Source organism: Triticum dicoccoides, chromosome 2A (genome assembly GCF_002162155.2).
Source record: "Triticum dicoccoides isolate Atlit2015 ecotype Zavitan chromosome 2A, WEW_v2.0, whole genome shotgun sequence".
Taxonomy (NCBI): domain Eukaryota; kingdom Viridiplantae; phylum Streptophyta; class Magnoliopsida; order Poales; family Poaceae; genus Triticum; species Triticum dicoccoides.
In genome coordinates, this window is record NC_041382.1 from 616,625,254 (window position 1) to 616,632,147 (window position 6,894).

Consider the following 6,894-nt stretch of genomic DNA (forward strand, 5'->3'; position numbering starts at 1 on the left):
TCCTTCTGGCGCGCCTCAGCTTGGCCGCCCCCCCTTTGAGCCTTTATATACGGAGGCAGGGACACCCCCTAGAGACACAAGTTGATCCATGTGATCATATTCTTAGCCGTGTGCGGTGCCCCTTCCACCATAGTCCTCGATAATATTGTAGCGGTGCTTAGGCGAAGCCCTGCGGCAGTAGTACATCAAGATCGTCACCACGCCCTTGTGATAACGGAACTCTTCCCCGACACTTTGCTGGATCGGAGTCCGGGGATCATCATCGAGCTGAACGTGTGCTAGAACTCGGAGGTGCCGTAGTTTCGGTGCTTGATCGGTCGGGCCATGAAGACGTACGACTACATCAACCAAGTTAACGCTTCCGTTGTCGATCTACAAGGGTACATAGATCACACTCTCCCCCTCTCGTTGCTATGCATCACCATGATCTTGCGTGTGCGTAGGAATTTTTTTGAAATTACTACGAAACCCAACAGTGGCATCCGAGCCTAGGTTTTATATGTTGATGTTATATGCACAAGTAGAACACAAGTGAGTTGTGGGCGATATAAGTCATACTTCTTACCAGCATGTCATACTTTGGTTCGGCGGTATTGTTGGACGAAGCGGCCCGGACCGACATTACGCGTACGCTTACGCGAGACCGGTTCTCCCGACGTGCTTTGCACATAGGTGGATTGCGGGTGACAGTTTCTCCACCTTTAGTTGAACCGAGTGTGGCTACGCCCAGTCCTTGCGAAGGTTAAAACAGCACCAACTTGACAAACTATCGTTGTGGTTTTGATGTGTAGGTAAGATTGGTTCTTGCTTAAGCCCGTAGCAGCCACGTAAAACATGTAACAACAAAGTAGAGGACGTCTAACTTGTTTTTGCAGGGCATGTTGTGATGTGATATGGTCAAGACATGATGCTAAATTTTATTGTATGAGATGATCATGTTTTGTAACCGAGTTATCGGCAACTGGCAGGAGCCATATGGTTGTCGCTTTATTGTATGCAATGCAATCGCGTTGTAATGCTTTACTTTATCACTAAGCGGTAGCGATAGTCATGGAAGCATAAGATTGGCGAGACGACAACGATGCTACGATGGAGATCAAGGTGTCACGCCGGTGACGATGGTGATCATGACGGTGCTTCGGAGATGGAGATCACAAGCACAAGATGATGATGGCCATATCATATCACTTATATTGATTGCATGTGATGTTTATCTTTTATGCATCTTATCATGCTTTGATTGACGGTAGAATTATAAGATGATCTCTCACTAAATTATCAAGAAGTGTTCTCCCTAAGTATGCACCGTTGCGAAAGTTCTTCGTGCTGAGACACCACGTGATGATCGGGTGTGATAGGCTCTACGTTCAAATACAACGGGTGCAAAACAGTTGCACACGCAGAATACTCAGGTTATACTTGACGAGCCAAGCATATACAGATATGGCCTCGGAACACGGAGACCGAAAGGTCGAACGTGAATCATATAGTAGATATGATCAACATAATGATGTTCACCAATGAAACTACTCCATCTCACGTGATGATCGGACATGGTTTAGTTGATTTGGATCACGTAATCACTTAGAGGATTAGAGGGATGTCTATCTAAGTGGGAGTTCTTTAAGTAATATGATTAATTGAACCTAAATTTATCATGAACTTAGTACCTGATAGTATCTTGCTTGTTTATGTATGATTGTAGATAAATGGCCCGTGTTGTTGTTCCGTTGAATTTTAATGCATTCCTTGAGAAAGCAAAATTGAAAGATGATGGTAGCAATTACACGGACTGGGTCCGTAACTTGAGGATTATCCTCATTGCTGCACAGAAGAATTACGTCCTGGAAGCACCGCTGGGTGCCAGGCCTGCTGCTGGAGCTACACCAGATGTTGTGAACGTCTGGCAGAGCAAAGCTGATGACTACTCGATAGTTCAGTGTGCCATGCTTTACGGCTTAGAACCGGGACTTCAACGATGTTTTGAACGTCATGGAGCATATGAGATGTTCCGGGAGTTGAAGTTAATATTTCAATCAAATGCTTGGATTGAGAGATATGAAGTCCTCAATAAGTTCTATAGCTGCAAGATGGAGGAGAACAGTTCTGTCAGTGAGCATATACTCAAAATGTCTGGGTATAATAATCACTTGATTCAAATGGGAGTTAATCTTCTAGATGATTGCGTCATTGACAGAATTCTCCAATCACTGCCACCAAGCTATAAGAGCTTCGTGATGAACTATAATATGCAAGGGATGAATAAGACTATTCCCGAGCTCTTCGCAATGCTGAAAGCTGCGGAGGTAGAAATCAAAAAGGAGCATCAAGTGTTGATGGTCAACAAGACCACTAGTTTCAAGAAAAAGGGCAAAGGGAAGAAGAAAGGGAACTTCAAGAAGAACAGGAAGCAAGTTGCTGCTCAAGAGAAGAAACCCAAGTCTGGACCTAAGCCTGAAACTGAGTGCTTCTACTGCAAGCAGACTGGTCACTGGAAGCGGAACTGCCCCAAGTATTTGGCGGATAAGAAGGATGGCAAGGTGAACAAAGGTATATGTGATATACATGTTATTGATGTGTACCTTACTAATGCTCGCAGTAGCACCTGGATATTTGATACTGGTTCTGTTGCTAATATTTGCAACTCGAAACAGGGACTACGGATTAAGCGAAGATTGGCTAAGGACGAGGTGACGATGCGCGTGGGAAACGGTTCCAAAGTCGATGTGATCGCAGTCGGCACACTACCTCTACATCTACCTTCGGGATTAATATTAGAGCTAAATAATTGTTATTTGGTGCCAGCGTTAAGCATGAACATTATATCTGGATCTTGTTTGATGCGAGACGGTTATTCATTTAAATCAGAGAATAATGGTTGTTCTATTTATATGAGTAATATCTTTTATGGTCATGCACCCTTGAAGAGTGGTCTATTCTTATTGAATCTCGATAGTAGTGACACACATATTCATAATGTTGAAGCCAAAAGATGCAGAGTTGATAATGATAGTGCAACCTATTTGTGGCACTGCCGTTTAGGTCATATCGGTGTAAAGCGCATGAAGAAACTCCATACCGATGGACTTTTGGAACCACTTGATTATGAATCACTTGGTACTTGCGAACCGTGCCTCATGGGCAAGATGACTAAAACGCCGTTCTCCGGTACTATGAAGAGAGCAACAGATTTGTTGGAAATCATACATACAAATGTATGTGGTCCGATGAATATTGAGGCTCGTGGCGGATATCGTTATTTTCTCTCCTTCACAGATGACTTAAGCAGATATGGGTATATCTACTTAATGAAACATAAGTCTGAAACATTTGAAAAGTTCAAAGAATTTCAGAGTGAAGTTGAAAATCATCATAACAAGAAAATAAAGTTTCTACGATCTGATCGTGGAGGAGAATATTTGAGTTACGTGTTTGGTGTACATTTGAAACAATGCAGAATAGTTTCGCAACTCACGCCACCCGGAACACCACAGCGTAATGGTGTGTCCGAACGTCGTAATCGTACTTTACTAGATATGGTGCGATCTATGATGTCTCTTACTGATTTACCGCTATCGTTTTGGGGTTATGCTTTGGAGACGGCCGCATTCACGTTAAATAGGGCACCATCAAAATCCGTTGAGATGACGCCTTATGAACTATGGTTTGGCAAGAAACCAAAGTTGTCATTTCTGAAAGTTTGGGGCTGCGATGCTTATGTGAAAAAGCTTCAACCTGATAAGCTCGAACCCAAATCGGAGAAATGTGTCTTCATAGGATATCCAAAGGAGACTATTGGATACACCTTCTATCACAGATCCGAAGGCAAGACTTTTGTTGCTAAGTTCGGAAACTTTCTGGAGAAGGAGTTTCTCTCGAAAGAAGTGAGTGGGAGGAAAGTAGAACTTGATGAGGTAACAGTACCTGCTCCCTTATTGGAAAGTAGTGCATCACGGAAAACTGTTTCTGTGACACCTACACCAATTAGTGAGGAAGCTAATGATAATGATCATGAAACTTCAGAACAAGATACTACTGAACCTCGTAGATCAACCAGAGTGAGATCCGCACCAGAGTGGTACGGTAATCCTGTTCTGGAAGTCATGGTACTAGATCATGATGAACCTACGAACTATGAAGAAGCGATGGTGAGCCCAGATTCCGCAAAATGGCTTGAAGCCATGAAATCTGAGATGGGATCCATGTATGAGAACAAAGTATGGACTTTGGTTGACTTGCCCAATGATCGGCAAGCAATTGAGAATAAATGGATCTTCAAGAAGAAGACTGACGCTGAAGATAATATTACTGTCTACAAAGCTCGACTTGTCACAAAAGGGTTTCGGCAAGTTCAAGGGATTGACTACGATGAGACCTTCTCACCCGTAGCGATGCTTAAGTCTGTCCGAATCATGTTAGCAATTGCCGCATTTTATGATTATGAAATTTGGCAGATGGATGTCAAAACTGCATTCCTGAATGGATTCTGGAAGAAGAGTTGTATATGATGCAACCGGAAGGTTTTGTCGATCCTAAGGGAGCTAACAAAGTGTGCAAGCTCCAGCGATCCATTTATGGACTGGTGCAAGCCTCTCGGAGTTGGAATAAATGCTTTGATAGTGTGATCAAATCATTTGGTTTTATACAGACTTTTGGAGAAGCCTATATTTACAAGAAAGTGAGTGGGAGCTCTGTAGCATTTCTGATATTATATGTGGATGACATATTACTGATCGGAAATGATATAGAATTTTTGGATAGCATAAAGGGATACTTGAATAAGAGTTTTTCAATGAAAGACCTCGGTGAAGCTGCTTACATATTAGGCATAAAGATCTATAGAGATAGATCAAGACGTTTAATTGGACTTTCACAAAGCACATACCTTCACAAGATTTTGAAGAAGTTCAAAATGGATCAAGCGAAGAAAGGGTTCTTGCCTGTGTGACAAGGTGTGAAGTTGAGTCAGACTCAATGCCCGACCACTGCAGAAGATAGAGAGAAAATGAAAGATGTTCCCTATGCTTCAGCCATAGGATCTATCATGTATGCAATGCTGTGTACCAGACCTGATGTGTGCCTTGCTATAAGTCTAGCAGGGAGGTACCAAAGTAATCCAGGAGTGGATCACTGGACATCGGTCAAGAACATCCTGAAGTACCTGAAAAGGACTAAGGATATGTTTCTCGTATATGGAGGTGACAAAGAGCTAATCGTAAACGGCTACGTTGATGCAAGCTTTGACACTGATCCGGACGATTCTAAATCACAAACCGGATACGTGTTTACATTAAATGGTGGAGCTATCAGTTGGTGCAGTTCTAAACAGAGCGTCGTGGCGGGATCCACGTGTGAAGCGGAATACATAGCTGCTTCAGAAGTAGCGAATGAAGGAGTCTGGATGAAGGAGTTCATATCCGATCTAGGTGTCATACCTAGTGCATCGGGTCCAATGAAAATCTTTTGTGACAATACTGGTGCAATTGCCTTGGCGAAGGAATCCAGATTTCACAAGAGAACCAAGCACATCAAGAGACGCTTCAATTCCATCCGGGATCTAGTCCAGGTGGGAGACATAGAGATTTGCAAGATACATATGGATCTGAATGTTGCAGACCCGTTGACTAAGCCTCTTCCACGAGCAAAACATTATCAGCACCAAGGCTCCATGGGTGTTAGAATCATTACTGTGTAATCTAGATTATTGACTCTAGTGCAAGTGGGAGACTGAAGGAAATATGCCCTAGAGGCAATAATAAAGTTATTATTTATTTCCTTATATCATGATAAAAGTTTATTATTCATGCTAGAATTGTATTAACCGGAAACATAATACATGTGTAAATACATAGACAAACAGAGTGTCACTAGTATGCCTCTACTTGACTAGCTCGTTAATCAAAGATGGTTATGTTTCCTAACCATGGACAAAGAGTTGTTATTTGATTAACGGGATCACATCATTAGTTGAATGATCTGATTGACATGACCCATTCCATTAGCTTAGCACCCGATCGTTTAGTATGTTGCTATTGCTTTCATGACTTATACATGTTCCTATGACTATGAGATTATGCAACTCCCGTTTGCCAGAGGAACACTTTGTGTGCTACCAAACGTCACAACGTAACTGGGTGATTATAAAGGAGCTCTACAGGTGTCTCCAAAGGTACATGTTGGGTTGGCGTATTTCGAGATTAGGATTTGTCACTCCGATTGTCGGAGAGGTATCTCTGGGCCCTCTCGGTAATGCACATCACTTAAGCCTTGCAAGAATTGCAACTAATGATTTAGTTGCGGGATGATGTATTACAGAACGAGTAAAGAGACTTGCCAGTAACGAGATTGAACTATGTATGGGATACCGACGATCGAATCTCGGGCAAGTAACATACCGATGACAAAGGGAACAACGTATGTTGTTATGCGGTCTGACCGATAAAAGATCTTCGTAGAATATGTAGGAGCCAATATGAGCATCCAGGTTCCGCTATTGGTTATGGACCGGAGACGTGTCTCGGTCATGTCTACATTGTTCTCGAACCCGTAGGGTCCGCACGCTTAAGGTTACGATGACAGTTATATTATGAGTTTATGCATTTGGATGTACCGAAGGTTGTTCAGAGTCCCGGATGTGATCACGGACATGACGAGGAGTCTCGAAATGGTCGAGACATAAAGATTGATATATTGGAAGCCTATGTTTGGATATCGGAAGTGTTCCGGGTGAAATCGGGATTTTACCGGAGTACCGGGAGGTTACCGGAACCCCCCCGGGAGGTATATGAGCCTTAGTGGGCCTTAGTGGAAGAGAGGAGAGGTGGCCAGAGATGGGCCGCGCGCCCCTCCCCCCCCCCTTGGTCCGAATTGGACAAGGAGAGGGGGCCGCCCCCC